This window comes from Ambystoma mexicanum, chromosome 11 (assembly GCF_040938575.1).
Source record: "Ambystoma mexicanum isolate Mex_15411 chromosome 11, UKY_AmexF1_1, whole genome shotgun sequence".
NCBI classification, from domain to species: Eukaryota; Metazoa; Chordata; class Amphibia; order Caudata; family Ambystomatidae; genus Ambystoma; species Ambystoma mexicanum.
Window position 1 is genome coordinate 358,313,431 of NC_090934.1, and position 22,953 is coordinate 358,336,383.

The following is a 22,953-nucleotide window of genomic DNA, read 5'->3' on the forward strand; positions in this document are numbered from 1 at the left end:
AGGTAAGGTAGGGCAGAATTGTTGCCATATTTCCTGAATAGCGAAGAAGCACAGAATCAACAGTGAGGTAAATAAAAACGTTTTCGTTTGTATACAGTAAAGAAAAGCGGTTTCCCATTAACATTGAATGGTAAAGACGAAACGACGAAAGAGCCATGTTACAAAAACACATTGTGAGAAGACAAGATTAATAGGTTCAAACTTTAAAAGTTTGCAAGGATACATGTTTAAATATGGTTTGGTAAAAACATTTGCCATAATATAAGAAATGAAAACCAACTACTGACTTAATTAATTTTAGGCAGTATAGTACTGGTTCTCAGTGTGTCGTATTTGGCGGATAGCTGAGCAGAGCAGAAACAAGTCAGGGGAGCTCAAAATGAAATAGTCTGACATGAAGGAAAAAGAAACTCCAATGTTGTGTGATCATAAATGGTTTACACTTGTCGAGGAACAAGGCGTCTTGGCATTTCCATGGAGACACGTCAAAAGATTGCGCACAGAGGACGTTGACCTGAGATGTGCATTGGGGTTGTGAAATGGGCCGCGAGCGTCTAGTGATGTCAGGGTTAGGGGCGGGTGATCGGAATTAGTGCCGTCAGGGCCCTTGAACTTAGGGCGATGGTTCAAAAGATAAGATTAGCACAAGTGGCAGTACCCAACCCGTCATATGTGTATGCGTTAAAGTGAGAAAAACTCAGGTAAGTTGCATTGGAATGTTTTTTAAGAACGCTCAATGTATACTCTAAAATACATGACCAGTCAATTGGGGGAAAAAACATTTCTGACCGAACTACCCCTTTAAATTAGTGTTCAATCCTAAAGCTGTTATTTTGTTGACACTTCAAATAGGCTGACACTTTTCGGATTCTGTATCCACTTTCAAGGCTGTTAAACTGCTGGCTCTCTAAACTCATTCAAAGTAATCTGTGCAACCGAAAAAGTATAGTATGGTGCATCATTACTCAGAACGTTATAATGAATAAATAACAAACACCTCATGTCATTCACTAACCTCTCAAAAAGGAAGTCACATTGCATGGGTAAGTAAATACCTATTGAACAGATGCAAGACAGCTAATCAACCCTTAGAACCAATATAAGCCTACAGGTAATTTAAAATGACTCAGTAGAAGCACTCACCCACAGCAGAGTGTCATGTTTCACACAGGTCATATATAAAGCTGAAGAAATGTACTTGACTGGTTCTGTACCATGTGTAACAAAAACAAAGGAGAGGAGTATGCCTTTCCCCTCGAGTAGTGTAATAGATTTGGTCCATTCCTTGTCTACTCACTGTAACAAGGATGTGCACACAATACAAGATTTCAGCGTACCGCGGAACAGCAGACCAGAAAATAAATTAAATAAGAGCATTTTACGAAAAGAAACAAGGTAAATGCCCATCCTATGTGAAAGGGAAATGGAGAATGAGGTACGCAACCGGTGGGCATATTCGAATGGTTAAACCGCACTAATAAAGGCCCAAGGAAGGTGGCCTAACATCATATTGGGGTTAAAAAAAAAAACTAATAGCTAATTCTCAAATGTATCACTCCTGAATTAACTCCTGTTTGGCAAAATCAATCCATAATTTCGGATCTTGGGCGGACCAGAGGCACTCGTCCCATACACATCAATGACATCATAAGCACAATAGGGATAAGAAATAAATATTGTGCTTAAATATACAGGCTATTAAAAGCCAAAATAACTATGAAAACTGTCTGTGCAATCACTATATTTAAACAGTCCCGGCCATGACTGTATAAGTAGGTATCAAGCGCCATCTATAGGTGACCACAGGAACAGTGTTATAATGGAAGCTTGGACTGTTATCGTCCAAGGTTCCCCATTCCAAACAGTTATTGCTGGGGGAAAGACCTGCTGGGTGCTGGGGTTTGTTGTCAATAAAGCTCAATATATGTGCCCCCCCTCGCCCTCAACAGTCTCACCTTGAATTATTACACTGGTGACGAGGATATGTGACAAAACCCAGCGAGCCGTGAACCACGTGTGCAGCTCCAGCCGTTGTAACGTCGCCGCAGGTCAGGTCTCTGTGCACTCTGCACCTGCTGGGTACGCCGTTAGCTCTGACTGCAGCTGACCATGGAGCTGCCCGGTGTAACGTCGAAATCTGCTCAGCTGTCGAAAAATGCTTAGGGTGCTACTGCGCATGCGCTGTGTTGGTGCGCATGTGCAGTAACGACTGTCAGGAAAGCATTTTTTGACAAGGGTAGCGCATTTTCCGACGTTAAACGGCCTGTGAAGAGATCTCCGTCCCTCCCAGGGAGATGCAGAGTGAGAGGGAGGCAAATCCACTCTGCAGAGGCGACGCCGTTTCCTCCCCTCCTTTTTCCCCTTCGGTTGACAGGTAGGAAAAGGAGCAGCTGAGGGTGGGGGAGTGCTTATGCAGAGCATATGCAGAGCATTCGGGTCGCGTTCTGGTTTGGCATCGACACCTGTTCTTGCAAAAGAAAAGTAAAGTGGCTGAGGACCGCATAACTTATGAAATAAAGCGTATTCCATGTTGCGAAACAGGTTCAAGGCTGTTTGGCTAAAATGAACTGGGGAGGGGGAGCTGTTAAGCGCATGTTGTGCGTTTCAGGTTACTCAGCACAAAACAAGATAATGCAACTCAACCAGGATTGGTTTGTTGTGGGGTTTTCTTTGCTGTGGAGTCTCGCCAGGAAAATCGGTGAAAACGGGCAGGCTACACATTCATATGGTACTTAGCTGTTGTTGTTACTGGCTTTACAATTTTGCTCATTGACAAAATGGTGTAGTGAAAGACTGCTTAGTCCATTTCGTATAGTGTTGGTTAGCTGTTCCTTGCTATGCTGTCAGGTTGAGGGTTCTACTTCCCAGGTGAGGGTAAGCAAGGTGGTGTTTAACTTTCCTCTCCCCGTTACTGGCTTTACAATTTTGCTCATGGACAAAATGGTGTAGTGAAAGACCGCTTAGTCCATTTCGTATAGTGTTGGTTAGCTGTTCCTTGCTATGCTGTCAGGTTGAGGGTTCTACTTCCCAGGTGAGGGTAAGCAAGGTGGTGTTTAACTTTCCTCTCCCCGTTACTGGCTTTACAATTTTGCTCATGGACAAAATGGTGTAGTGAAAGACCGCTTAGTCCATTTCGTATAGTGTTGGTTAGCTGTTACTTGCTATGATGTCCCTGCCCCTATCTCCTTGTCCCCCCGCCAGTGTTTTCCTGCCCCCGTCAGTGTCTCCTTGTCTCCCCTGCCCCCCGCCAGTGTCACCTTGTCCCCCTGCCAGTGTCGCCTTGTCCCGCTGCCCCTTGCCAGTGTCTCCCTGTCCTGTCTTCCCCCTGCCAGTGTCTCCCTGCCCCCCGCCAGTGTCTCCTTGTCCCAACGCCAGTGTCTGCATTGTCCCCCCTGTCCTCCGCCAGTGTCTCCTTGTCCCCCCTGCCAGTGTCTCCTTGTCCACCCTGGCCCCCGCCAGTGTCTTCCTGCCCCCGCCAGTGTCTCCTTGTCCCCTGTGCCCCCACCAGTGTCGCCTTGTCCCCTGTGCCCCCGCCAGTGTCGCCTTGTCCCCCTGCCCCCACCAGTGTCACCTTGTCCCCCTGCCCCCCGACAGTGTCTCCTTGTCCCCCTGCCCCTGCCAGTGTTGCCTTGTCCCCTCTGCCCCGCCAGTGTCTCCTTGTCCCCCCTGCCCCTGCCAGTGTCACCTTGCCCCCCCTGCCTCCCCGCCAGTGTCTTCCTGTCCCCCTGCCCCCCCGCCAGTGTCTTCCTGTCCCCCTGGCCCCCGCCAGTGTTGCCTTGTCCCCCCTGCCCCCTGCCAGTGTTGCCTTGTCCCTCTGCCCCCAGCCAATGGCCCCCTTCCCCCGCCAGTGTCTCCTTGTCCCACCTGCCCCCTTCCAGTGTCGCCTTGACCTACTGCCCCCGCCAGTGTCTTCCTTGTCCCCCCTTCCCCCGCGAGTGTCTTCCTTGTCCCCCCTGCCCCCGCCACTGCTTCCTTGTCCCCCCTGCCCCCTGCCAGTCTCTTCCTGTCCACCTGCCCCCGCCAGTGCCTTCCTTGTCCCCCCTGACCCCTGCCAGTGTCTCCCTGTCCCCCCTGCCCCCGCCAGTGTCTCCAATCCTATTTATCTTAGCACTTACTCTTAGCATCGGTCCCTGGATCACTGATAACAGCTTGTTCGTCCCCCCTTTTTCCCTTCTTGTCTTCTCCTCCCACTCCCTCCCCTGCACTATCTTGTAGATAGTCACTTGTTTTTTTCCTCTCCTTACCGCTTTCCATTTCCCCCCTTACCTCCCCTCCCCCCATCTCTTGTCACTCTTGTACTGCAACAAATGTCGTCGGGCATAGTAATGTTACTGCTAGTTTTGTCTCCTTTTCCCCCCCTCACCTCTCCCTTATTGTTCCATGCACTTGTACTATCTGTTATGATTTGATAGTTATTTTTCACATTCTGACCTGTTTCAAGGACCTGTTTGAATGTAATTGTATTCTCCCATGTTCCCACCCTCCTTGAAGCGCTTTGAAACACATCGTGTATAGGCGCTATGCAAATAAACAATCAATCAATATGCTGTCACGTTGAGGGTTCTACTTCCCAGGTGAGGGTAAACAAGGTGATGTTTAACTTTCCTCTCCCCGTGCACATAATTATAGGCTCTCTTCATGAGCAATGCTACATAATTGTTTCCTCAGAGGGGGGCTGGCAGACTCGCATGAAATAATAAACTGGCCATCGCCGATGGCTTTTAGAAGTGAAACTATGTAATTTACACTTATACTAACATCATAGCCATTTAAGACCACCAGTGACCTCAAAAGGGCACTACTATGTGATACGAACTTTATGTTAAAGGTACTTATATAGCGCACCGTCACCAATGGAATTGGTCCCCAGGTGCTCTGGCAGATCTGCAAACGAGAAGGTGGGATGGGTTAGTAAGGTGAAGAAGGGAGTAGGATAGAGAGAGGAGTGGTGTACTGTTGGCAGCTTCAACGCGGTACACACCGGGTGCTGAGCTTTGGTGCGAGTATAGTCAGTCCGCGTGTGCTGTAGGTGCGGCTTATGTGTTGTTGCAGTGTGGTGAAGTGTGTGCGGCTTGTGCGAGAGATGGTTGTGAGTTTTTTTAGAAAGATACGTATGCAGAGAATTTGAGCTTATATTGGCTAGTGGGTTATATGAAATTTAACATGCTAACATTCACAGTTCTGTCTAAGTGTAGTACTTGCTAATATACATATTCCGTCCAAGTGTGGCACTTGCTAATCTTCCCAATAGTTATCTCGATGTAGGGCAGGATGATGTTCTCCATTCTAAGTGTGGCACATGGTAACATTCAAGTTCCATCTAGGTGTGGCACATGCTAACATTCACTTTTTCTATTTCTATGTGATGCAGGCTGAGGTTAAGAATTCCATCTAAGCGTGGTATATGCTAACATTGGGAATTATGGTCGTAAGTAATGCAAAACAACATTTACAGTCCAGTCATGCGTAGATTTAGGTCAGAGGTCATAGATCTCTCTAAATGTGCATGGTGTAAGCCTCTGGCGGTGTACTTTAGGGAGAGGTAAGGTAGAGTGGAGGGGGCTTTCTGGAGTTGAGTAATTGCTCTACACCCTACCCAAGCCACAATTACAGTTTTAGTTGGTGTCTGTTGACTGCTGGCTTCATTGGCTTCCCCTGCTGACACCTGCAGACATGTCTTGGAGCCGCCATTGTAGGAGCCGCCCTTGGCCTTGGGGCCCTTAGCTGAAGGGGCTGCACGGGCAGGGGGCTGCTCTGCGGTGTCCTTGATGAGGGCGTTGTACGCCAATCAGGGCGGGGGTGGCCTTGAGGGAGGCGTGTAGATGGAGGTTCAGGAAGCGGATTGGGAAGGGGAGAGGGACCACGCGCCGAATGCGCTCACCGTGCTTTTAAGCACAGGTGCAAAAACGATTTTGGAGGCCACAAGATGGCGCGGTCAGGGGGCACCTACCTGATCAGCATCTTGCATCCAGAATTAGGAATAGATGTTCATGAAAAGATCCTGTATATCAATGGGAAGGCTGTAAACGGCTACCTTTCACCCTGCGATTGAACCCACATTAGCCCTTTATCTCTCCAATATGGCAAACAGTTTGGTGCAACACAGTGCAGCTAAGTGAAAAGGGGCATCAGCCCTCAGTAAACATTGGGCTGCTCTATGTTCACATTTAGGGATTCTGGAGAATGTTAGTGCAGCTACCGCACTAAGGGATGAAAGAAAGCACTGCTTCAACATGTCTACCGAATCACCATCTGCAACACAATCTGTGGGGATTTCATACTTTCTATGCATATGTTGACTCAGGCTTTCCTTATGGAGTCAAGTGGAGCCTGGGAGAGCCTATTGCATTTGTCTACTGCTCGTGTTGGTTTTCCTTTCCTCCTGTTTCATGTCTGCATGTATTTAGTTTCTTTCCCTGGTGTTGTTAGCTTGTGACAATGGTTTGTTTGTGGTAGACTGCAGGTACCAGTGAGTCATTGATCATTTCCACGGGACTGCTGCTGCTGAAGTGTTTTCACATTGTTCCCCCCTACCCCCCTCTCATGATTAAGTATAGGCTTATATAAAATGGGGACATTGTATTATATATATCAGCATAGGTGTGCCTCAGAGCCAATACTGTACTATTATTTGATGAAATGTGATGTCTTATGCCATGATCTGGTACTTTATATGTTTCAGAGGCGGTACCATGCCTTATAGTGATGTCCAACTATGCATTACATAAAAAGGTGATTTATTCTATTTTTGCATCCATTGTTTCAGCCGCATTGTCAATAGGTGCTGTTATATTTAATTATTTAATATTTATGTACAGAGAACGTTTTACACTGATCCAGAGTTATATTTGTTGGATTTCAACAGAGGGCGTGTTTATTCCTGGTCTTGATATGTGATATGTACTTTGATCCAACCATTTTTCAGAAGGTTAATTATATGTTTATGCTATTTATGTATTTAATATTTAAATATATAATTAAAAAGGCAAGGCACCTTGTCCCAAGGGTGATAAATCCATTTGTGTGCATTGACATTATTTCAGCGCTAGAGAACATGACTGTTTAACTTGTCCATGTACAAAGGACATTGGGTTTTCTTTACAGGCACTAGGGATTCTGGGAGCTGTCCCCATTATCTCGCTCCCAGTGGAGTCACTTCTTTCAAAGCAAGAAGTCCCAGTATTGGTGGGTGTTTCTCCATTCTCTCCCTGGATTTCCCAATAGGTGCTTTTTGCGCGGTAAGGTGTATGACCAGTTCTCCTTTTCCTCACAGGTGCTTACTATAGATGGATGTGGGTACATGCAGCTACTTTCCATTGCAAATAAGGTCTGATACACCTTACATATGTCTTTGCAGCGTTCCACAGCAGTGATGTTTCTTCTGTGCATTTTCCAGGGTCTCTGTGTGTTTGATAAGCAGTGTTAAGTCTTTTGCACATTGCTTGGAGTCTCTACAGAACACTGCCTGTTGTGTCGATGTACATTACAGCGGCGACATTGCTCCAGCACACTGCCTGTCTATGTACAATGGATCTATATATGAGAGCTAGCGAGAGTAGAAAACCGAGTGTAAACATTGGAGCTATCTGGTCTGCGGAGCAAGTGAGTGTGAAGGGGATGTCATTTTGTGTCTTGTTTGGCCTTAGTGTACCTTGTTATGAACGATCATGCAATGTTAGGCAATGTCACCTTATGACAGGGTTCTAATTCAAAACCGCAACTTCCAATTTTTCATGGAGCTTCCCTCCTGAGCATCGACAGCTCACAGATATTTCAACCTCAGGACCACTTAGCTTTTTGTGGGGTGATGAAACAATGTGGCCCAATGGAGATGCACCATATGCCAGCAATTGAATTAGCCAACCATACACAACATTGCTACCGTGCGCATGGCAACTAAAGCATTATCGTGCTGACAGGTGCATCTGAATGCAATCTTATGTAAATGCCAATTTGTAAAGTATAAACTCTCCAACCTAACGAACGCGCTAACAACTCTACAATAGCACCCTCCCACTTGTCTCACACAAATTAAGCACTCATTAAAACCCACAACTCTTGAAACTTCAGAATGCCTGCAGACAACGTATTACAGCTTGCTCAACATCAACACCCAGCAAAAACCTAGCACATACTACACGCAAATACCGCACACACTAGCACAAAGGCAATGACAAAACCTGGCCTGCTTCGAGCATCGCACCCAACAGCAACCTCTTATACGCTCGATAATTCACCCAGAACCCAACCTTTTTAATTGCAGTACCCATAGGGCAAAGAGGTCATGCAAATGTAAAATGCCATGCTTTAAGAAGACCCAGTAAAATAACTTGACAAGTGCCCTCCACCAAGGAAAGAAAAGACAAACTAAGCTCCTCCTGTGGTACGGGCGATGTTCCTTGGTTGCATTTCTCATTTATGCTCTTGTTCATTGAAGCATGGATCGGCAATGACAAGGACTATGAGTACCCCAGTGTCAGGGACTCACAGGTGGCAAGCATGAGTGGGAAGCGCCAAGCAGACAATGTCAGGGTTATGCAGCAGTGTGGCCAAAATAAAAGGTCTAAAAGACCCAAACACCTTTATTTCAAGACACTGCTTTGTTTTATGTACAGGAAAAGGGCTTGGTGTGTGGACTAAGAACGCTCTGGGGCACGAAAAGGACCAGTACATTTCCCAGAAGGCTCGCATGAACACTAGCCTCCGGGATCCTCTAGGACAACGCCCAACCAATCAAAGATACCAGCTTGTGCTGGAGAACACGAGAGAGACAGAGAGAGGACATGTGTTCGGAGGGCTCCTGCAAAATGCGAACCGCAGGGCCATTCCCCGCCTGGGAATACTACAGGCCCTGCATTCAGCAACAGATAAGTGCTTTCATCTAACAAGTCTGAGTATTGGTTAATTCCGGAGTGTTTATTTGGATAGAACGCAAGCAGCGTTCGGGCAAGGCAGCGTTCTCGGGAGGTCCATTACTACATACCCGCAGCCTTCTTCCGACTGCTGGGCGTACCATTGAAGGACTTGGTGTGGGGGAGCTCCAGACATAAGCTTGCCCTTAATACGTTAATGCTTCCATATAAAGTAGGCGGAGTCCAACTCCCCGACTTAGAGCGCTATTTCCTAGCTGCCCAACTCGCCTTTGTGGCTAAATGGCTCGCAGATGACCCCACCTCCGAGACGGACCTCCTACGCCACCTAATTGCTCCGGTGCGACTTAAAGAAATCCTCTGGGTCCGATGGAAGCCGGCTATGAGAGATCCACCGCTCATCCAACTGGGCCGTAAAGTCTGGGACAGAGCTTTGAAGGTACAGAAGTTGGTAAATCCATACTCCCCAGAGATACCACTCATTGCAGACAACTGCTCCAGCAGAAAGGAATTGTCGCCGACAAGACTGTGGGAAAAGCATGACCTCTACACCTGGAGGGACATGTATGCGGAGGGCTCCTTTCGTGAGCTGGACTCCCTGATAACGAATAACGGACTTCCCAAAGGCCAGCACCTCCGCTACCGGAAAATCAGGGAGGCAGCGAAACGAAATTGGAGCAAATGGCCGGAGGAACCAGAACCGGACCCGACTCTGACCCCGCTGCGCAACCTGGGAGATGGCTGGAAATCAACCTCCAGGATATATGCCCAGATCGCAGACAAACCTAACCCCAAGAGTGAAGCTCTGAAGACCACATGGGTAACATATTTGGGAACCAGTATCACGGAACAAGAATGGGGAAGAATTCAACAATATCCCAGAGAAGTGTTGAGAAACGCTAGATTCAGACTGGTTCAATTGAATGTCCTTCACAGAACTTACATGACCCCCAGGAGGATTGCGGAAATCAGTTGACCTCCGATCCCGCTATGGGATCAGGTTCCTGCTCACCCTGCCACCCTACCGCACTGCCTCCGGGCCACCCCTTGCACTGGGGTTTGTATCTGTACCCGTACAACCCTCCCCTTTTTTCCCCCTCCTGCACGTATCATGCCCACCTGATCTGCTGACTCAAACCTAGCACTTGCCACTTGGCTGCACTACCACTTTGTGCTGATTTTATTATTTATTTTATTATTATTTATCCTGTTTCACCTTCATGCCGTAAAGCCAAAGTATGTGGTGACAGATTTGTTCCCTTCGATGATGACTCAAGTCCCTCCCCGCTTCCCCTCATAGACAACAAAACATGGTCATCCGGACCAGCCTTCGACCAACGGGGCCTCCAGCTGGGCCAATGAAGCCAACTTGCGTGGAGGCAGTTGGGCCTCCGCTGTTAAGCAGTGAAATCTCAGTGTGCGATGGGCGGCAGGCACCTCCTTAGGGAACTTCGTCCGTAAGAGAGGTTTGTGGCAATGGACCCCGGTCAAGGGTTTTGGATCCTGAAAGCCAGGTGTCCAAGAGTGACCCTGCGCTATCCATGGTTACTAGGCCGCTTTCCCTTGAGTGGGGGGGTCTCTCATCCTGCGACATCTCTTTTCCACTTGGGACAAGGACTGTTTAGAGTCTTGTGGTTCTTCTTGCCTGGAAGGGGAGTTTCCGTCAGGGGCTCCATCCCCCTCCCCGTGTGCAGCAGTTTCTCGGCTTTGTGTACATTTCGTATATGGCGAATGTTGCCATCCCAGGTGAAGGTCAGGGAAGTGGACTAGCCCCATCGATAAGAGATTCCTTTTTCCCTCAGCCACTCTGTGACCGGTCTCAAAGCCTTCCTTTTTTCGTCAGTGTAACCGCTGCGAGGTCCTGATATAAGGAAATGAAGGCGTCTCTGAAAAGTATGCGGGGGGAGCTTCTTGCTTCTTGCATTATTTCTTCTTTAACTGTAAAGTAATGCAGTCTCATTAGGATGACCTGCGAGGGTGGGGGGGGGTTGTGCTTGGTCTCGTTCTATGGACCCTGTCGAGCACCAGGGGGGTGGAGGGTCGTCCGGCAACATTAGAATGAAGTGAAAGAGGTCACAAACGTAACACTCCAGGTCAGCATCTGAAATGGTGGTTGTGATCCACCTCAAGCGTATGTTGTTGCGGCGGGAGCAATTCTCAGCGCCGTCCTACTTGAGCTCAAGGGCTTCACACCTGGCCTCCAGTGCGGCTAGTCTGTGCACATCCCTCTCGATCTTGTAGCTGTGCTCAGAGAGGGTGGTTTCCGCCTCCGCCGTTCTCATCTCCAGTTGCCCTACTCGTTTGTACAGGACTGTGATTTTGCTCTTGACCTCTTCCGTGCCCTTCTGGTACTCTTTCGTAAGGGCCGACAGGAGTTCCTGGACATCAGATTTTGTGACCACCTGGGTCGAGCCTCCCGGGGTTGGTTCCATGCGGGCGTCCTCAATATTCACTTCAGTCACTTTTGGCCGGTCCCTCTATTCTGGGCCTTTACGCTGCAGGAGTCAGCAGTAGCACCGCAATGTCTGTCTGTTTGGACAACTTCAAATTCTTGGCCATTATAAGCGAAGTGCTTGCTCCCAGATCCCTCGGATCAGGGATCCTCTGTGCTGTTGGGGGCTGAGATGACTAGGCGAGGCTGACGGGCCCTGGGTTGGGGGGGCCCCCGGTGTCTGTGTGTTTCCTTGCCTCGTTGTGTAGCCTTTATCGAGAAGACCTCTGTGAGGCATGCGTAACTGCTGTGGGGGTGAACCACCTCAGATGGGGTGCAGAGTCCGGTTTTATATGACTGGTGCCCCCGGTAGGCTGGGTCTTAGGCTGTGGTTAGATGATGCCTTGTGTGGGTGAGGGATCAGAGATATGGCCGGTGCTGTGGAGGCAGGGGCTAGGCCAGAGGACCCGATCAAAGGGCTGGGCCCCAACTGAAGAAGTAGGTGCATCTGAGTGAACAAGTGGTGTTGGCTGCAGGCTGGGAGGCTTACTGTCTGACTGATTGATTTGCAGGCCTGTGATCGGATGCAGGCATGCTCACTGTCGGTTCTTTGAGGGGGAGCTTCTGGTTCCAGTGCCCAGGGACCCCTGCTGCAGGGGATGGGGTGCTCAGCGCCGGGTCACCAGATGTGGGCTGTAGCTGTTGACAGTGAAAGCCTAGAGAAGCCAGGGATCTCCCAGCATTAAGGGCCAATTGATCCAATCTGCTTTTAGATCCTCAGGTCCCGCGGGAGCCTTCTCAGATGATGGGTGCTTTAAGCGCTGTGTAGCGGTGGAGGGAATGGCGGGTGGACGAGGACCCAGGAGGCAGGCCACCTACTGATATAGGGCGTCCCTGCTGAGCCCCCGGGGAGGCACCTTACAAGCCAGTGGGGAGGAAGTCCAGAGGAGCGTTGGGGCAAGTGGCAGGTGCCGCCTTACCTCCGCCGGTCAGAGCCCCCCCAAGGGGGACCGGCGTCAGGGACACTCGCGGAGGCTGCAGCCCGCAGCACATGCTCTGAGGGCGGGTCTCGCTGCCTCCTCCCATCGACGATGTGGGCACCGGAGCAGGAGTGGCGATGGCTGCCTGGCCGAATAATGGGTGCTCCTTTTGCTGGGAATGGAGCGTCTTTCCAACCCCAAAGGAGTAAAGTTGCAGGGGGTCGTTGTAGCTGGCGTGGGAAAACCGCGGTGACACGCCCCCAAGGTCTGTCGTTCCAGGGCTCTCCTGGTGTGTAGGCAGGTTGATTCTGTCACGGGCAGCCTGGGTGCCTCACTGCACCGGGGGGGGGGGCACCCCAGGCAGAGGTGGAGATTGTGGGAGGACACCGCCACTCCATCAACTCGAGGTACCACTCGATCCAGGACCTCAGGACGCCCCACATCAGGCCATATGAGCCCCAAGAGAAGGGGTCACCACTCCATTTGTTTTGCTGAATGGAAAACTTTGTATCACCAGAGCTTTTTAGCTGGGTGCGTGGCACCAGTCGGGAGCTCTCACTGAGCCAGACCGACTGCCATGGCTCCAAGCCACACCCCCCATCTCCAGATTTTTACCACACATTCAAGTGTTGGGAGTCCTTGTGTTTCGCTCGTAGTGCCTTCTGCTTTTTTTGTGCTTTTCGACTCGCAAAACTCTATTTTTGTTCAATCGAGCCCGTGTGCTCCATCATTTCTTCATCCGATTAACGAGGATCTGTTTTTCGGCTCTCCCCTTCAGACTGAAGTTGACAACCAGAATCTTGGGGAAGTGTTTGGCTCGGCTGGCAGCCCATCTATGACTACAGGGAATTCATGTGTACCCATGCAACCACTTGAGGAATTACTGGACTCCCGTTGGATCCAGGTGTCCGGAAGCTTCAAGGACAGGATTGTGGTCGATGAGGAGTTCCGTGTAGCGAGAAGGTGGAGGGCTTTTGCGCGCCAACATCGCCAGGGCCAGACTTCAGAGCCTGCCGTACCAGAAGGCGGTCACGTCGGATGCTTCCCTGGAAGGCTGGGGAAACCACAACGGACGTCTCCACGCCAGAGGCCTGTGGCTACTGGAGAAGACACTACACATCAACATCCTGGAACTACGGGCAGTGTTTTGGGCCCTCAAGTCATTTCTTCTGTCCCTCAAGGGCAAGTGGTGAGGGTCTTCACAGACAATACCACCACAATGATTTACATCCAGAAGCAGGGGGGCACGAGATCCCCGGCGCTCTCCAGAGAGGTGCAGGAATTGTGTCACTGTGCCGTCACTCAGGTGATGTTTCTCATTCTCCAGCATGGGGTCTGGCATGGATTCACATGCTCATGAATATTCCCCGTTGTCAGGCTGGGAATCCTCGGTAAAGAAAAAAATCAGTCTCAGTTTCGTTTCTGAACTGTCTTTCTACTAATAACCAATCACTGGTCTCTGGGTCATACTGCCCCCAGCCAATGACTACCCTCTACCTAAGCCCCTCCTCTGGCAGCCATCTTCAGATTTTTACTGCACGTTCAAGTGCTGGGAGTCCTCGTGCTTAGCTCTCGAGCTTTTACTGCGTATTTTGTTTTTTTTTCAAAGCGTTTACTCTTATTTGTTTGGTCAATTCGAGCCTCAAGCTCCACCGATTCTTCTTCCTATCAACGGGGACCCGTTTTGGAATTTTTCTACGCCCCTCAAGGGCGGATTTTTGTTGAATTACACTTCTTGGACGATTCCGGAAGACCTTTGAGGCCTATCCTGTTTCAGACACGGCCCAAGACAAGGGAGATTCGACACCTACTGGATCCAAACTGTTCAGGAACTGGCCAGGATGTGGATTACAGAATGTCTTCAAGGAAGATGAGCACGCCTGGTGCCTCTACTGCCTTCACGACGACAAATCGCATGTGGAGAAGGACTGTGCGTTCTGTAAGACCATGTCCATCCGAACAATGAAGGATCTTCGTATTCGACTCACCAACTGGCTGAAGGGGAAGAGCCCAGCCGCAGATGAGAAGAAATCCGAGCGGTCTTCTAAGACCTTTGAGGGCGCTGTGGCAATGGGGGCCCAACAAAAGGCTAAGCACCGGGAGTCCGCGGGCTCCGGGAGCACCGTTGGTTTGGGCTCCTTGGCTGCCAGGCAGGGCGCAATGTCGATCATCATCCACCATCATCCACCAGCTAACGCTCTGGCTCGGTGAAAAGGAAGTCGGAGAACCCGGGTAATCTTTGGTAGAAGCCCCGGTTGATCCCGATGGAGAAAGCCGTGCGGGGGGGCGAGGCGGTGACCCTCCCCCTAAGGTGAAGGCCTCAGACACGCCCAAGGTCATGAAGGCCCTGATTCACCCGGTGAAGGCCTCGATTGAAGAAGTCGTGGCAGCCCTGGCAAAGCCTGCGGAGGCTACCCCAGTGGAGACCTCCGGGCCCAGAGTTTCCCTGCCACCTAGGAGGGAAACATCTTTCCAGCCTATCGAGAAGACCCCTGTGAAACCCCAGGATGAGAAAGAGGGGAGGGACACGGTAGCCCTAACTGACACGGAAACCACCACCGAGGATGAGCTGGCTGGCGTCAAAAAAATCCTGGACAAGATGTTTGAGGAGGCCAGAACCTACGGGAGGGATCCCGACGAGGCGGAAGTAGAGAGCAACGGTGGGGCCAACGAGGAACCGCGGACCGTCGAGGAAGCGGAGGAACCCACGCCCCAGCCTTCGCTCCCATCGCCACCGATGCCACAAGACAATTCAGGCGCAATCTTGATGGCTTTGCAGACCCTGTGTACGGAGATAAGGACAGGGTTGCCCTTACCACCAGCGGACGATCCAGCGGCGCCTAGCCGTCGGGGAGCCCACCGAACAAGCAGAGGCGAGTCCATCCTCCACCTTCCTTCCCACCTTCACCCCCATCCCCTCCTCTGAGGGACGAGACGGGGACGGTGACAACAGGGACGGACGACGACGGTGACAACAGGACGGATCTCCCATCACCCCCCCCGGCCCGGTCCTCCCCTCCCGACGAAATTGGCTCCTTTCACGCCATGATCGCCAGGGCATCGGAGCTTTTCCAGCTATGCCCCAAAGAGCAGAAGAAGGAAGGGTTCCTCTACCAATGACAGGAGGCCAAGAGGAAGACTGTCCTCTCGGTCCCCTTACTGGACGACATCTGGGACGAAGGACTGTCCCTTCTAAAGAACCCATCCACGGCCCCTGCGATGAGGGACCGGTACAAGAAGAAGTACCGGTTCCCGGACTGCGCTCCGGATTCGGTGGTCTGTGCGGCGGCCAAGAAGAAATCGGCAGGGGCGACGGCATCAACTTCCACTTCCCCGACGGACGCCATGGGGAAGAAGCTGGATGCCATGAGACGAGGGTTCATCTCATCGGCAGTGACGACCATCAAGGCAGCCAATGCCCTCGCGATTGTGGCGCACTACGACAGGGAGCTGTGGTTCAAGATCGCTCCCATCCTGGACTTCCTCCCAGATGACAAGAGGGCAGAAGCCCTTGAAATCCTGCAGGAAGGTGAGATGGCATCGGACCACGTCATCACGGTGGCCACGGACATCGCCGACACCGGCTTTCACCAGATGGGCAACAGCGTTTGCCATCACTGGCGCGGTTGGCTCAGGGCCACTGATTTCCTTCAGGACTTGCAGACCAGGGTACTGGACATGCCCTTCGACGGGAACAACCTGTTCAGCAAGGCAGTGGATGAGTCACTGCAGGCCATAAAGGTGGACTCCGCGACGGCCCTGGGTTCTCTCCATCAGCGACGGCAGTCCTTTCGGACCTCCGGAGGCAAATGTCGAGGTGCCTCCAAAGGATTCGGCGGCAGTGCCTCGTCGTACCACCAGGCAGCCCGCTCCTCATCGCAGGAAGCCTACAGAGGCCCCAACAAGACAGGAGGACACTGTCGGCGTCTCCAAGGAGGCAAAGGTGGCAAGGCCTCGGCGAAACAAGACTGAACCGGCGGTGACGTCGGGCCCCCACCCGAGCACCGCGGTGGGAGGCCGGCTGGCAAAATTCATCAGCGTGTGGGAGTCCATCTCCACCGACCGTTGGGTGCTGGCCACCCCGGCCAGTGGGCACTCCCTGGAGTTCCAAAGAAAGTGTCCCCGTTTCCCACCTGTGGCCAGGAAGGAAAACCATGTGCCACAGCTGCTTCTGGAGGTACGAGTAATGCTGAGAAAGGGCGCAATAGAACTCTTCCCAAAGAGGCTACGGGGCTCCGGAGTATACTCGCGGTACTTCCTTGTCCTAAAGAAGACCGGCGGCTGGGGGGCCATCCTAGACCTGTGCCACCTCAACAAATACATCATGTCCCAGACGTTCCGGATTGTCACCCTTCAGCACGTGCTGGGACAATTGGAGGTAGGCGACTTCCTGTTGTCGCTGGACTTGGAGAATGCTTACTTCCACATCCCCATACGAAAAGGACATCGAAAGTTTGTCACTACCAGTTCAAGGCCCTGCCCTTCGGGTTGAAGTCGGCGCCAAGGGTATTCACTAAGTGCCTATCACTGGTGGCGGCGTGGCTGCAGGGGATCCATGTATACCCCTATCTGGACGATTGGCTCATCGGAGCAACGTCAAGAGAACTCGATCCCACAGGGAAGACCGCTCACAGAACTGGGATTCTCGATCAACTTTGCAAAGTCCCACTTGGTACCGTCGCAAGACACCCTATTCCTGGGAGCCAGACTCAACACAGTGGCATGGTTGGCTTCACCGACAGAGGAGAGGACGAAAGCCATCATGGGCAAGGTACAACGACTGTTGACCATGGAAGTGTCCAGGGTGAGGTCCATCAAGTCCCTGCTCAGCATGTTGTTGTGCATCTACCTCGTGCGTTTGTGCAGGTTGCGGATGCAGCCACTGCAGGAGTTCCTCGACGCCCGTTGGATGCAAGCGGTGGGCAGCTTCGAAGACAGGATCTCCCTCAATGAGACTTTCCGCCAAGCGATCCGGTGGTGGGGCAACTGCGCGCATCTAGCAGCGAGCATGAACATGAACTTCCGGACCCCGGCACATCAGGAAACTGTGACGACGGACGCCTCCCTATAAGGATGGGGAGCGCACACCAGAGATGCCTTTGGCTCCCGGAGGAGAGGTCCCTACACATCAACATCCTGGAGCTCCGAGCCGTGTTCTGGGCCCTCAGGTCGTTCCTTCCGTCCCCCAAGGGCAAAGTGGTAAGGGTCTTCACAGACAACACCACCACAATGTTCTACATCAGGAAGCAGGGGGGCACAGATCCCCGGCCCTATCCAAGGAAGCGCAGGATCTGTGGCACTGGGCCATTGCCCAAGGGATGTTCCTGGTACCCTTCCATCTGGTAGGAATAAAGAACACCATCGCCGACTCACTCAGCAGGGAGCTGCGCTCGTGCCACGAGTGGGAGCTTCGGCAGGAACAAGTGGATCTACTATTCGGACAATGGGGCAATCCCCAGATAGATCTATTCGCGACAAACACTTAGTGCTGGAGGTTCGCCAGCAGGTTTTCCTGGCCGGAGAGCATGGGCGATGCCTTCTCATCCCCCTGGGACGGCCTGTTCCTGTATGCGTTCCCACCTTTGCCGTTGCTGCTGCGATTCATCAGTTAACTCAGACGGTCCTGGTGCAGGATGATCCCTGTCGCACTGGCGTGGCCGAGGCAGATTTGGTTCCCGGACCTTCTGGACATGTCAGCGTCCACCCCAGTCAAACTGCTGACGGACGTGTATCTTCTCGCCAGGGAAGGATGCGCCATTCAACATCATGACCCAGGATCACTGAACCTGCATGCTTGGCTCCTGCAGCACTAGAGTTCGGAGGGTACGATATCCCGGCAAACTGCAAAGAGGTGCTTGCAAAGGCCAGGGTGTCCTCTACTCTTACGTGCTATGGACATAAATGGAAGAGGTTCTCTGTCTGGTGCCGTGCACAGAAGATCAACCCTCTGCGGATTACGGCTCCTCAAGTGCTGCCGTACTTGCTGTCGCTGGCCAAGGCAGGGCTAGCTCATGCCTCCATCAAAATCCATCTAGCGGGGATCTCCCGCTACACCAGAACTCCGGGGTGGTCGTCGCTGTGGTCTCATCACCTGGTGAAGGAGTTCATGAAAGGACTGTTCCGCTCGTTCCCGCCGGTGAAGGCTCTGGCCCCGGCGTGGGAGCTCAAGGTGGTGCTGACCAGGCTCATGGGTCCGCCATTTCGAGCCTTTGCATTTGGCACTGTTGAAGTTCCTATAGTGGAAGACAGCGTTTCCTGTGGCCATCACCTCCGTACGACAAGTGGGAGAGATCCAGGCCCTCTCCTGTAAACCTCCATATCTGACATTCCACGAGACAAGGGTATTGCTGAGGACGCACCCCTCCTTCATGCCCAAGGTGCCGTCGGACTTCCATCTCAACGAGCCCTTGGTCTTACCTGTTCTCTTCCCGTCGCCTTCGTCGCCGGCTGAGAGGACTTTGCACTCGCTGGATGTGTCTAGAGCGCTGAAGTTCTACGTGGACCGCACAAAGAGTCTTCGGAAGACGTCACAGCTGTTTGTGAACTTTGGCCCTGTGAACCAAGAGAAGGCCCTCTAGAAGGCTTCCATTTCCAGATGGCTCTCCGGCAGTATCACGCACTGTCACCAGTTGGCAAACCGACCGTTGCGCAGCCGTCCGAGAGCCCATTCAACCAGAGCGATCGCTGCTACCACGGCATTCCTGTCTGGTGTGCCCCTGCTGGACACAGGGCTGCTACGTGGAGGTCGACACACACCTTCACGAGATTCTACTGCGTCGACCGAGATTGCGCAACCTGTTTGCTTGAAGGTGAGCCTGGTGAAGAGGTAAGAGATGCTTAATGTTGAGTTGTTGAAATGCTTAATGTTGAGCCTTGCCACCTCCGTGGTTGTGCATGTGTGGACTGCTATGTATTCTTTACTCATGTGCATGTGAATGCATGCTAGACCCCATGCTGGAGAAGGAACAAGTTACTTACCTGTAACTGTTGTTCTCCAGCATGGGTCTGGCATGGAATCACATGTGAACCCTCCTGCCCCTGTGGGGCTCTTCTTGGTCAAACTGCCACTTTACGCGCTACCAAATCTGAGGATGGCTGCCAGAGGAGGGGCTTAGGGAGAGGGCAGTCATTGGCTCATGGCAGTATGACCCATAGCTCAGACATTGGTTTATAGGAGAAAGACAGTTTATAAACAAAAGTGGAACTTTTTTTTCTTATACCGACGATTCCCAGCCCGACAACAGGGAATATTCAATGAGCATGTGATTCCGTGCCAGACCCATGTTAGAGAACAACAGTTACAGGTAAGTAACTTATTCCTTACCCTACTTTCCCCCTTGCTTTCCACACCCTGTACCTAACTCTCTTTCCGGTTACCCTACCTCCCTGTGCCTATCCAATCCAACAGACCCTAACTCTCTATCCCTAAGGGGTTACAGTGTCCTGTGTACTACTATAGTGCAGGTGCCATAACCCTATGGGGATGCACAGGTTTGTGTTACCCCTGCGTAACAAACAGAGCACCTGTGACACCTGGAGACATGGCTTTGTAATGCTAGTGTGTAAAATGTGAGCCAGAATAACATGGCATCGATGCGCAGCCATTTTGAACACTCAACTACCATTGCTGCCTACATTGCCCACAGTGGTGGCAATGATCAAGTTCAAGACCCTCTGCATTGTCCACAAGTCTTTATGGGGCCTGGGACCGCACTACCTACAACTCTCTCTTCCTAAACATGTCCCTTCTCGAGCTCTCCGTTCATCCACCTCCAACTCCCTGAGGGTCAGTCGCTTTTCAAAGCAGAAAGTTGGGGGCAGATCTCTTTCTTCGGCTGGGGCCTCCCTGTGGAACAGCCTCCCTGCCTCTCTCAAACTTGAGCAGAACCACCCCTGGTCCCGGAAGCAACTCAAGACCTTCCTCTTTGCTTCTGCTTTCTCTCTTTCTCTCCCCTGCTGATGACCCGTCTGGTCCACGCACTGGTCACCCTCTGAAGTTGGGCCCAGGTCCCTGCCTGTCTAGTTGCACCTTGCACTGCCTTTTGGCTGCCCCAGCACTTGGGGTCTGTATCTGTAACCCTACATCCCCTTCACTCTGCACTTATGAGCCACCCGTTGGCTGCACTTTTGATTACCTGCACTGAGCCACTAGCTGACTGCAACTTTGGTTACATGCACTTCCCCATCCCCCCTTGCACTTCTCCCCTTCCCCTTCCCTGCACTTGCGTGATCTAAATGACAAGGCCTAGTAAGATTGTTGTTTCGTCCTCCCTCTGTTTCCCCATCCTTGTCTTGTCTGGCCTAGAAATACTTGTGTATAGGCACGTTATAAATTCCATATCATGTCATATCATATCATACATTAAAATACAAGCCTACCTGAAACAACACAACATCCTCAGCCCTCACCAGTCAGGCTTCAGACCTGTCTATGGCACAGAATCCTCCCTCCTTGACCTGAAAAACCAACTCAACGATATCCAAGACACTAGCAACCTAGCCATCCTCCGCCTTCTCGACCTATCGGCAGCGTTTGACCTAGTCAACCACCAAACACTCTGCCACCACCTCACTTTAGCTGCCAACATTTCACCCAATTCCACCAAATGGATTGCCTAATTTTTTGCAGGCAGACAGTGTCTATGCTGGAAGCACTGCTGCCCATCCAACTCAAGTTCCCTGCGGGGTCCCTCAAGGCTCATGCGCCTCCCCAACATTTTACAACATTTGTACAAAACCATGCTCTGGACATATCTTATACCAACTATGCCGATGATACCCAAATCCTCATTCCCCTCTCAGGGATTTATGACCAAGACTCCAGCAGCTACATCAACAGAATGCATGACACTATCCAAGCATGGTTGGCCACCAGGTTGGCCTGGGGCATAACATTGTCTCAGGCACCAATGAAAAAGTGACCCACAGTTGCAAATGGCAATTCATTCCTTTTGTAACAGACTGGTTGAATTGTACACAAGGGGGAGTTTTTGTATACATTGTGATGCAAATTGTCAATTTAAGAATATGTATTCAGAAACAATCGTCAAACCTACCAGCCGCATAAAATATACATTTTTTATACAATTATGACTTTCCTGGACATTAGTCTGGAAAATCTGAATTCTGAAAGTTCAATTTCGTGGTCTTTAGTCATGTGGGGAGAAGAAGTCGGAAGAGCATGATGGTCACACCTTCGCACAAGGGCAGAGTGTGCCTTCACTCCCCTGAATTCTTCAGTAGCAAGGAACATTTCCAAGGACAAGTTCAACGCCCTAATTGACAGCAGACCACTGAGGTGATGATGGATGATCATGTTAATTGTTGGGAAGCTGTGGTTAAGACTAGCTTATCTGCACCTGGACGCTCAGCCTGCGAGCTGCTAACGTAGGGTGGGAGGGTACTGACACAGGTTGGAAAGTTACTGATGATAGAGGACGGCATGATCAAGGGTCCTATAGTTGTGTAGCCAATTAGACGTTGTGTATTTAGTGACATTCATAGTGACATATTTTAGGGAAGGGCTTAATTGCCCCACCTGATGTTAAGAAGCCTATCACTTTATTTCACTGCCCAAACGAGTATGGATCGTATACCTAAATGATTCGTTTAGACCCTATCTCATTCACCCATAGGTATTTAAGTTTTCCCACGTAGGATGACATGAGTGATACACAGGTTATCGTCCTCAATGACGAATATTTACTATAAAGGTGTCATTTTTTAATGAAACGCTGTGAGATAGTGATGATAGACATCTGCTGATGTCCGTTGTCCTCCCTGTTTTAGATAATTGATATTAAAACGGTTATCCTTTTACCAACTACCTGAGTTGTTTCGATTATTGATGTTTGAATACAATTCTGCATCCCCATCTATCTCAAGGATATTGCTATCTCATCTTAAAGGGCTGGAAGGTCCAGTTCACTCTGATGACATGTACATTGTAATTTTGAATTTCACATTACTATTATAAATATATGTACCATTTGCTGTATAGGGGCATTATAAATACCCAATACATTATTGATTAATATGTTCATGCTGTCATATGTTACATTTTGGTGGCTATTGTATGCATCCCAATCTTTGAGCCTTACTTTTTCATCTCTTTACACTTACAGAGAAGTCATCCTCATTGGAGCATTCAGCGTTGGCTTGTGTGGGTGACCTGAATTTCGCACCAACCTCCTGAGTGCCATTGTTTCGAAGTTGTCCAAAAATAAAATGTTCTTGCTGACTTTTGCAATTTATTTTCTGTTAATGCATATTTCATTGTAAAGAATAAAATGATCAGCGTAAAACTTGATTGCTTCTCTACTACTTTGCTTCTTTGTGTTAACCTTGATCAAATCAGCGTACCTTCAAATGGCCTTCAACTATACAGAATGTGGGCCAATAAAGCAAATGGTGGCTTGTACATCTATGCTTGCTGACAGGAGCATCAGGGTGGGATGGAACATCACATACTGTTCAGTATGAACTCTTTTGCTGTGCCTTGAAACTTCATCCTGGAGAACTCCTTGGTAGTGCTAAAAGAAGGTATAAATCATAAGCTATACAGTATATATAATTTGAATCCGTTTTATGACACTCAACATTTTTGAGTGGGGTGTATGTCTAGGCAAACAGCCTGACACTCTTGGGCCCCTATTGTTATGTTATTTGGCAT

At 50.5% G+C, this 22,953-nt stretch overlaps 1 long non-coding RNA gene across 1 annotated transcript; it reads left to right on the forward strand.

The window, feature by feature from the left end:
• Positions 1–1,978: 1,978 nt before the first annotated feature.
• On the forward strand, positions 1,979–22,590 carry LOC138504708 (uncharacterized). The gene is made up of 3 exons (XR_011279915.1): positions 1,979–2,374; positions 6,683–6,732; positions 22,406–22,590. It is a non-coding gene; the product is annotated as an uncharacterized lncRNA (long non-coding RNA).
• Positions 22,591–22,953: the final 363 nt, after the last annotated feature.